At 39.6% G+C, this 11,467-nt stretch overlaps 1 pseudogene; it reads right to left on the bottom strand.

Annotated features, from left to right (window-relative positions):
- LOC109130618 lies at window positions 7,876–8,721 on the bottom strand (annotated as a pseudogene).

Genomic DNA, 11,467 nt, shown 5'->3' with positions numbered 1-11,467 from the left:
ATTAATATGTTTTTATTGTGTACTCAGATTTTTATATATCATATAATTCATATTGGGGTTAACGAACAGTTTTGATACGATTACGGATATGGTTAATATAATTTAACCACATATTTACGGTTAATGGTTACGGTTTTTAACCATTTTATACGGTTACGGTTCGGATACGGTCTGGTTACGGTTCGAAATACGGTTACGGTTTGATTTTGGTCATGTCTAGATCAAATGAAACAAGGAAGTCAACAATTGACAAGTGTTCATGAACATGAACAAAAAATTGGACTGATCCTCTTTCAAGGTATTAATCACTGAATTTGACTACTCAATCACTAAACTTTCATTTGTAATTTCCTAATCAAATTTTTATTATTAAACAAGTCCACTTAGTTCACAATATTCCCCAACATCAACTTTCATAGGCTAGAGAAATATTGGTCAATTCATAGTAGTTCATGCATTCTATCGAACACTTTCGATGCATAGGAAATCCTAAAATCTAGGAAAAAGTTAGACTTGGGCATAAAATCCGAATCCAAAAATCCAAACGGTATCCAAACCAAAATAAGTAGATTTTAACCGAACCGAAATTAAGGAAATAACCGATCGGTTCTTGGCGTTCATTATTTCAGATAACAGATATTATCCAATATGAACAGATATCCGGATATAACCAAACATATAAGAAACATTTTGATATCCCGATAGATATCAAATTGTATGGTTTTATGACAACCATGTCATTTGCTTAAATTCTTTCTTTTTTTCTTAAAAAATAGTTCGTTAGTATGGTTATTTGGGTAAAATAAGATAAAAAGTATCCGAATAAAACCTTATCCAATAACTTTTGGTTTAATTTTTGTTATAGAAAATCATATCTGAACCGATCCAAAATCCGATTTATCCAAACCGAAACCGATCCAAATTTTATAAATAGCCAAATGGATGTTAGAGTCAATATCCAAAAAATATGAAATCCGAAAAATCCGACCCGAATATGATCCGATATCCAAATGCCCAGGCCTAAACAATAATCAATCCTGTTCTAGCATTAAAATCATATGAATCAAAGAACCACAAAGAAACAGAACCCTAAAACCCAATTAAATCATTAAATCATAGAGTTTTCTATTTAGAACCCTAAAACACATTGAAATTAACAACACAAAGAAATGAGGAAAATATAGTTAGATTGATGAAATAAAAGCAAAGAATTTAGAATTCTTCTCTAAATTGTCAGAGAGGATGAATGAATCTATAATCGCCAAAAATAGCATACAAAGGTCTCAAGTGTTGCAAAAAAAAGAAAACTCAGAGAAGAACGTAAATCCTGTCGTAGACACGTTTTTTTATACCCATTTTGGATTTTGGCGCATCAGAAGGGTGGACCGATCAGTCCATAGTACTGAACGATCGGTCCTTCGGTCTCAGGCCGGTCCCTTTGCTTTGGGTTTTTGACATCGTTTACTTTGCAACGGGATCGATCGATCGATATTTTTTCCTTGTCTGCAGAACTTCCCTTTCTTTGCCTTGAACTGGTCCAAACACATGCTCATGATTAAAAACAAGACTCGAAAGACACAAAGACAGAAAAAAACTCGATAGCAGACTCAAAAAGAATGTAAAAAGAAGGTTAAAAGACCCTAAAAACACCACATAATAACTCTCCGCAACTTGGATCTTTGCTTGCCCTTAAGCAAAACAAAAACCTTTGCCAAGAAAAGAGGTTTTAAAACGTAAGAACTCACATATTCTTCTGGATCATGCTCTCAAACAATTGCATACAAACCACTAACACAATTCACAAAGCTCATATCAAACCATACTAAATCGTACTTCACCATGACCATATCAGCTACATTAAATTCCAAGATCACAAAGAATTTCAGTCACATATAACTACTCTTTTAACATACATTAACAAATATATGCACTCTCACAAAGGGGATATCGAACACATTATGATCTAGATGGAAAGGCAATTTCAAGGTGGCTCAAGTGTTTAAGCTTTACAACAATGCGAGCAGATGCAAATCATTATACAAAATCACAGTGAGACACAAACCAATTGGGAGGTACACAACTTCCCTCTAAATCGGATCAAACCAACCAATGCAAAACCCAAAAAAATCGTAATTTGTTCTAGATGCTTTTGATATATAAATAAAATACTCTCATTTTTCCGGGTTACATTCTTACTCGTTTCTCATTTTATTATTTCTTCTTTTTTTCATATTGGGAGTGGAACCAGTTCTCGTATCACAAAACTGCATCAAAAGAACTAAATCATGAACACTCAACACATGCTTATGAACATAACCATACAACCACATAAAATTAATATCAATCACCCAAACAAACTACGATAAAAGTCCTAACTAGAGGAAAGCTATGTCGATATCTTTTCTCCGTAGTTTTTGCACATGAATGCACATGATGATGATGACATAAGAATACATGTGGTATGAAGCAATGATAGGGGTAAGGTGTGGTGCTAGACCAAAAACGAGTCTAGCCATTCAGAGTTTACAATAAGTGGTAAAAATGGTGTAAACTAAACTCTAAATGTATGATCCATTACATGATTCTCAACCCCTTAGTGGGATAGAATAAGTCCATATTAAATCTAAATAAGCAAGATCAAGCTCAAATTATTCAACTTTCAAAGTGATAAGAATTATATAAAGTGATAAGGTTATAATTTTCTCTTAAATTCAAAGTCATCCTGAAACGACCCGACCCGTTTTTTTAAAAATAATAAATAATAATAATAATAATAATAGTAAATGATAATAATAAATAAACTACAACTAGTGGTCTCATACGCACTAGCCACCTAACCACAATCACAACCAACAACGGAATAACAAATACCAATATCCAATAAATATCAATTAATAATATATAACCAATATCCAAAACATAAATATTCCAATATCAAACAACAAGAAACAAGGAACCAACAACCTAACAAATTCTAAAGACACAACTCTATCAACCTAACAATGCCAGACAACATCCAATCGAGTCCCTAGAACATCCTCCTCTTCATCGCCTTGATTCCACGATCACACTTTGCCTTTACCTGCACCACAAACACAAATTGAGATGCATGAGTATTTGATAAACACTCAGTGAGGCAACCCTCCCATACAACAAACAAAACATACAAACCAGGAAAACAAACATCATCTCGCTGGAAGGGAGGTGTCGACCGACACTACCCCCCAATGTCGATCGATGCCGTTTTGCTGGTGTCGACCGACACCAAGTGGTGTCGATCGACACTCCACCTGCAACCGCAATCCGCTGCAAAGTCGAGAGTCGAATCTCGCTCCCAACCTCTTCTAAATCGTCCAATAATCAAAACCCAAGCCGAAAACATCCTTAGAAACCTGTAGCAACCAATCCCCAACAAGAAAAACACACAAAACAACAACAAACAAGCATGAACAAGGAAATCAAAGGCTTAGATTAGCCATGGTCATGCACTCACCTCTTTGCAGGAATATTCTGACCAACAATGAACGAATCCACACTCCCAGCAAGCTTCCCACACGTTCCTAGCCTTGAACTTACTCAACTTAGCAAACAACTTCTGCTCACGCTGCTTCTCTTGAACCGCTCTCCAATGCACTGCATACTGCTCAGGACTCTTGGAATAAACCAGGATGTCGTCGATGAAAATGATGATAGACACACCCAGAAACTCCTGAAACACACTGTTCATCAATCTCATAAACATTTCTGGTGCGTTAGTCAACCCAAACGGCATCACCAAAAACTCAAAATGCCCATACCTCTCCTGAACGCAGTCTTCCTCACATCTGCCTCATCTATCGGGATCTGATGATAACTTAACGCCAGATCTATCTTGGAGAACCAAGTAGCACCTCTCAAATGATCCAACAACTCATCGATCCTCGGAAGAGGGTACTTGTTCTTGACAGTGACCCGGTTGAGACCCTATAATCAATACACAAGTGAAAACTCTCATCCTTCTTCTTATCGAATAACACCGGCGTTCCCCACGGTGATACACTAGGATGGATGAATCCCTTGTCCAACAAATCTTCTAGCTGCTTCTTTAGCTCTGCCATCTCTGCTGGAGCCATCCTGTAAGGAGCCTTGGATAACGGTGTCGTCCCTGGTTCCAATTCAATCGTAAAAAGATCAGACCAAGATGGTGGTAATCCATGCAATGACTGGAACACATCCTCAAACTCCTTCACAACCTGAATACTGCTAACCGTAGACTTACCCACTGACTCTGGCATAGATATAATTACCAAATAAGCCTCACAGCCCTTCTCGATCATCTTCCCAGCCTGAATGGCCGAGATCACAAGACTCCCCAAAGTCGGTATAATCCCCTGAAAAACCAACTTCCCTCCTGAGCGCTTAAACTCCACTCTACCCCGATGACATTCCAGATGAACCATATGCCGATGAAAACAGTTCATCCCCAAGATAACGTCATACAACTCCATTGGGCTGATAAGCAAATCCGTAGGCCAAGACTCTCCCGCGATCTGAATATCGATACCCCTCACTCGACCTATGACTCTCAGAAACTTGCCTCCAGGAACTCTGACCAAACCCGCATGCTCTCCGGGATCCCCCATGATACCCGCACTCTCTGCACACTCTTGGGTAATGAAACTATGAGTAGCTCCAGAATCAAACATAACATGGGACTTAAACCCGTCCACCAACAAGGTCCCTACACAAAACTCATATGTTGAGAACCTGACACTTTATCACAGGATAACATAAAATCTGAACTTACTAAGAATTCATAAAGACAGAGTACCAGAATTATACCTGTGATCGCCCCGATACTGGTTCCACGAGTCTCTACAACACTGCCACTGCTACCGGCTGCAATCTAGGACACAAGGGCCTGATGTGCCCTAGCTCCCTGAAATGATAGCATACACGAGTTGTTGTCATAGGAGCACTCTTCTTGGGACAACTAGCAATCTTGTGATCCTTGACCCACACCCGAAGCAACTCGGACCACCCGGCCTCTGCGTAGCCTCCCATCTGCTCTTGGTTCCTTGCGCAGGCTTGCCGCCCTTGCTAGAACCTCCCTTATGCTGAGCCTTACTAGGCTGAACTGCTGGGTTAGCCGCCACTGACTGTGCCCGGATATCCTCCTCGATCCCTGCTGCAGTCTCAACCAGCTTTGCACGCGTAGCATAACTCCGCCCTCTATAGTGAACCCTGAAATCATCATGTAGGGCCCTCATAAACCTCCTGATTTGAGCCTCCTCAAACTCCATATCCCGACCCCCATACCTCAGAAGTCGACTGAACTCCAAGTCAAGCTCCCGCACTAACCGAGTCCCCTGAGCCAGCTGAAGGAACTGCACCTCCAATCTATCTAGTGCCTCTCAAGGGAAATACTTGCGGTTGAACTCAAGGATGAAGTCAGCCCAAGACATCTCCCTTTGCACTCTCCTAGTAGCCACAACACTCCACCAAAACTGAGCATCACCAGTCATATGGTGGACCCCAATTTCCACCCAAAACTCCTCAGGACATCTCAGAGTATGGAAGTAACGTTCCACACTCGTCCTCCACGCATCCGCAACAGTAGGATTAATACCTCCCGAGAGCCGCTCGATACCAATATGCCTCATCTCTCTCAGCATGCTGACATAACGTGAATGAACTCCTACATCCGCAGCCACTGGCTGCTGCACCTCTGCCGCCACTGGTGGTACAACTGGTGCCTGAGCCGGTATCACAGCCGGTAACCGCACTAACAATTGTGTCAGCAAACCCGCAAGGTTGACACCCGGGACTCCACCCACTGGGACTCCCACACCTGGGGCCCTAACATCACCGGCTGCTGGTCTGCAGTTTCACTAACCACCGGAGTCCTGCCCCTACCACGACCACGTCCGCGTCCATGACCACGACCAGCAACATCATCCTCTCTAACCATCTGCACTACCATATGAACAGAAGGCTAAGCACACAATTATCATAACACAGAAACATAAACTCACTGTGGAATCACACTATAAGCTCGAAAAGGATGTTCTAGTACTCCATGACACACACAATTGACTAACTCACATAATCAATCAAGACATGCAATCCCAAACATCACAAAAAAAACCTAGTAAACCCAAACCTAGAACCGTAAGGGCTCTGATACCAAACTGAAACGACCGACCCATTTTTTTAAAAATAATATATAATAATAATAATAGTAAATGATAATAATAAATAAACTACAACTAGTGGTCCCATACCCACTAGCCACCTAACCACAATCACAACCAACAGCGGAATAACAAATACCAATATCCAATAAATATCCAATGATAATAAATAACTAATATCCAAAACATAACCATCCCAATATCAAACAACAAGAAACAAAGAACCAGCAACCTAACAAGTTCTAAAGACCCAAATCTAGGAACCTAACAATGCCAGACAACATCCAATCGAGTCCCTAGAACATCCTCCTCTTCATCGCCTTGATTCCACGATCACACTTTGCCTTTACCTGCACCACAAACACAAATTGAGATGCATGAGTATTTGATAAACACTCCGTGAGGCAATCTTCCCATCTACTGGGCTATACACACAAGCAACAGTGATTCCAAAGTTCCAAATAAACAACAAACAAAACATACAAACCAGGAAAACAAACATCATCTTGCTGGAAGGGAGGTGTCGACTGACACCAGCCAAGTGTCGACCGACACCAGCCAAGTGTCGACCGACACCAGCTAAGTGTCGACCGACACTGACATTGGTGTCGACCGACACTGACATTGGTGTCGACCAACACTACCCCACAGTGTCGATCGATTCCGTTTTGCTGGTGTCGACCGACACCAAGTGGTGTTGACCGACACCAAGTGGTGTTGACCGACACCAAGTGGTGTCGATTGACACTCCACCTACAACCGCGATCCGCTGCAAAGCCGAGAGTCGAATCTCGCTCCCAACCTCCTCCAAATCGTAAAATACTCAAAACCTAAGCCGAAAACATCCTTGAAACGTGTAGCAACCAATCCCCAGCAAGAAAACACACAAAACAACAACAAACAAGCGAGAACAAGGAAATTAAGGGCTTAGAAAAACCATGGTCATGCACTCACCTCTTTGCAGGAAGATTCTGACCAACAATGAATGAATCCACACTCCGAGCAAGCTTCCCAGAAACTGTTTTCTCTCTTTTTCTCTCTGTTAAGCGGCCAAAACAAAAAATCTCCACGACCTAGGTCGACTTGCCACTTAAATAATCCGGTTCTATGGTTTTCCTTAAAAAAACCGATCAAAATCGACAATTGAATCAATCTGGTCGAACCAGAAACAAGTGGTGTCGACCGATACCACCATGGTGTCGATCGACACCCTCCCCCAAAATGCACCGTTTTGGTTCACGGGCGTTACACATCCTTAAACAATGCTAAATGTTCTGAAGACAATGAATCAAGCATGGTGCAATTCTTTAAGAAAAGCTGATAGTTCTCATACATAATTTTGACTCGATAAAATAGACACAGTTTTGACTCGATAAAACAGACAGTTTTGACTCGATAAAACAAACTAACTGACTCAAGAAAACATCAAAATGCAAAATAAGAAAGAACAAACTGCATCATTAGATATGTAAAAAACCTCCCCGACCCGGTGTGAAAACAATTCCAAGAAAAGTGTCAGATACACTCAAAGAAAGTAAAATAAAGAAGAAAAAAATGGTATATAAGTATATAACAAGGGAAATAGAAGATGTTATTGAGTTCATAAGTGGTGAGGTGGGCTCTCACTGAAGTTCTAGGTCTGTCCTGGCTCCCTCATTTTTTGTCTAAGACGGCCTTCTACAAAATGAGCAGGGGACTATGGTTATGCCACATCGCTCGGGATAGCAGTATCCTCCTGAGTCTTGGTCTGAACCTCATGCTCTATGTTTGCAGAATCTTCATCATCCTTAGTACTATCATCCTCCTGCATAGTGGAACCAGAAACACAAGCACATGGTCTGATCCGCATCATGGCTCTCAACATCCTTTGCATCATAGAGTTGTTTATCTTCTGAGAAGCTATGATCCATTATAGATGATTGGACATATCCTCCGGCGCTGGAACTAGTGGAAGGCAGTATTGCTCTGGATCATGAGGAAGAAGCATATAAGGTTGAGGGGCATGCTCCTCCGCTACAATGGTAGTCTCCTCATATATCTCATTTTCACAACACAACACAAAACAAGGTTCCTTAGTCCAGTGACCTGATGTATAAGGTCCATTACCAATCAACCCCCAAAAAGGCATGGGTATCCGCTGACTTAAAGTGCAGAAATGAGACATCTTCTTCCTTTGAGAACCCGTAAACGTCACAAATCTAGACGAGTCCAAGACCAGTGTTTCTTGTTACGGAAGAAAGTGAGTGTGCCTTCACTTGCAAGGGGTTCCTTAGGATTATTGTATGCAAGACGACATGTGGCTAAGAACTCCTTCTCAATCTTCTATATTCTCAAATAGAGAGATTGCATCCTCCTCGATCTCGAGGTGCTCCAACGCGAATTGTTGACCAAAACAAGTAGGTAAAAGCTCGACAGGTTGTATAGCTGCCAATAGTTTAGTATCATAAACGTCCCACTTTCCATTGATTGGCTTGCTATTAGGATCCTTGTCATAAGGATTCTTCTTTAGTGGAGGTGCACTTGGTGGAGGTACTCTCTTCTTCCCCATCTCCTAAAAGCCATGAAACGTTGGTTTTATTAGTCTTCAAACTCAATTTGCAACAAATGATCATAACAATAAAGAATAAATGTCAATGGAAGCATCTAATTTCCAATAATATCTCTAAAATTTGTTCTCCCTTAGTTTTTCCAAACTAGTGAAAATTTCTCATAGCAAAACTAAGTCCAATCCAGCAATTAGACATAGAAATCGCATTCCCCAAGTAGTATTAAACAAGATTCTTGCATATATTCATTATATAACATCAAGGGAAAGGAGAAAAGATTGAAGGAGGTTAAATAAAATTGATTTGGCTTGTCATAAGGGTGGACTGGTCGGTCCTTAGTATAGACCGATCGGTCCTTCAGACTCAAGAAATGTTTTTTCAACGTCTTAGGTAGAGACCGGCCGATTAGTGGAAGGGACCAGTCCCTTTGGTTTGGCTTTTTGACATCGGTCACTTTGCAATGGGATCGATCGATCGATCTTATGGAGGGACCAATCGATCTTTCTCGTTTGTCTGCAGAACTGTGCTTTCTTTGCCTCGAACTAGTCCAAAAGCCTTCAATTCCAATGTCACTTTCTAAACCCTTCTCATGACTCAAAACAAGAATTGAAAGACACAAAAGACGAACAAATACTCGATAACAGACTCAAAAGAATATAAAAAGAAGGTTAAAAGATCCAACACCGCATATCATCCTTTCCGAAAAATTTCTCATACCCTTCTCGATTTTTTTGATTATTTTTCGGATGACTATTACTTTATCAAAAATTCCGACGACTTGAAAATTGCTCAGAGTTGGTCGGTGGAAACATATATATATTTTCTTGTAGTTTTTTTAATATGAAAATTAAATCATTAATGCAAAACCTCTTCTTTTCTCGTTTTCGAAATTTAATACTAATATTTAAATATTATATCATAAATACTTGTTTTATAATACAAATAACTAATATTTAAAAATTTATAATACATTTTATAATATTTAAAATACTTGTTTTATAATATTAGTTATTTGTATTATGAAATTTAAATACTAAAATGATATACTATTGTATGATGCTATGATACTAATATTTAATTATTAGGTTTTTTCATGCATGATTCAAAAAGAGCACAATATATTTATGATATAATATTTAAATACTTGTTTTCCAAAAATTTATATTGAACAAATATATTGTGTTCCTTTAACAAATAACTATGGTTTTAACAGTACCAATATTTAACAAATAACAATGTTTTAAAAAGTATTATCATATTTAAATATTATATCATTAATAGATTGTGCTCTATTTAAATCATGCATGAATTTATTAATTTTAGTTCAATAACTACACATTTAGAAAAATTATGGTTGTCTATACGTAAATCATGATAAAATTTAGACCATACTAAGCCAAAAAGATGTCATATAATGGTGAAGGTAAAACCTAAATCTTAAGGTAGATAAACTCTACCTTTGAAAAAGTGAGAGGATTGTCAACAGTATTTTCTTATAACTTTACGAATGATTTTATTTATTATTTTTTTTTCAACCAAACATAAAATTAAAAAATAACTCCAAGGTTGATTGCCCAAACTGGAGGATAAGAGTTTACAAAAGAAATGTCAGAAACTAAAGATTTTGAATAACGTGCTAGACAATCTGCCCTCACGTTTGACGTCTTCGGAATCTAGGTCAGACTGAAGGAAGGAAAGGATAGTCTGAGGGAGAGAAAATCCTCCAAAAAGTTTGAGAAGGCTTGCCAATCGTCTGGAGCCTGCACCATCGCTATCAGCTCTGAGCAATCCGACTCAAAGTTCTGACAGTCATCACCCACTTGCTAGGAGAGACTCCACAACCCAAATCAAAGCTTGTAACTCCGAATGAAGAGGTGAAGGGCTGCATCGTAGGCATCTTGCTCCCAAAATTAATGTCCTATCTTCACTATCACAATATCCCCATCCCAGACCCACAAAAGGATTTGAACCTTTCCAAGAACCATCAACCTAGCATCGAGAATAAAGTTCCCGTGCCTCCGAGATTGGCTGAGAATCTAGGTGGTTCGCAGAGAAGCACTTCGCCTCCTCCCACAGTAGTTTATCATCAGTCTCCTGATTGATAATATCAATTGGCTCTGCCTCATTTCCCTGAATTTTTTTTTTATTTCTGTCCTTCCAAATTTACCACAAAATCAATGGAAGCCTATAACATATATCCGAACACCCGGAGTTGGATGATGCCCGCCAGTAAATAAAGCCTAAATTCGAATACACAGATCCATAGGGAAAGCCATCCGGAAGTATCAGAACCGGAGACAAATCCCATACTTTACGCGAGCAAATGCAATCAATAAGAGCGTGATTAATGGTCTCTGCCGCAGAGCCACATCTTTTACACTTGACATCGCATTGGACACCCTGATGAGCGATGTCATCACAGGAAGAGTACCAGACGCAATCTGCCAGAAAAAAATGTTGTACTTTTGGAGGGACTTCAAGTTTCCAGGCTTGTGTCTGGAGTTCTGTGCACGATGGCCTGTATTCAACTTCCCTGATTAAATTCTGCGCTAGCCGGTAACCCGATCTGACTGAATACTTCCCGGATTTGTTATAATGTCATATCAAACTATCCGGTTTAAGAGATTTGCTAACCGCCATACTCCGAACGAGCAGAATATCTGCCGAATCCATAAAGTCCTAAAGAATAGGCATATGCCAATCCTTCGTAATTGGATTAATTAAATGGTGACCATCATATTAGGATGT

This window comes from Camelina sativa, chromosome 3 (genome assembly GCF_000633955.1).
Source record: "Camelina sativa cultivar DH55 chromosome 3, Cs, whole genome shotgun sequence".
Classification (NCBI taxonomy): Eukaryota; Viridiplantae; Streptophyta; class Magnoliopsida; order Brassicales; family Brassicaceae; genus Camelina; species Camelina sativa.
Note: the sequence above shows the minus strand (reverse complement) of the source record. Positions and strands in the feature narration are given on the sequence as shown.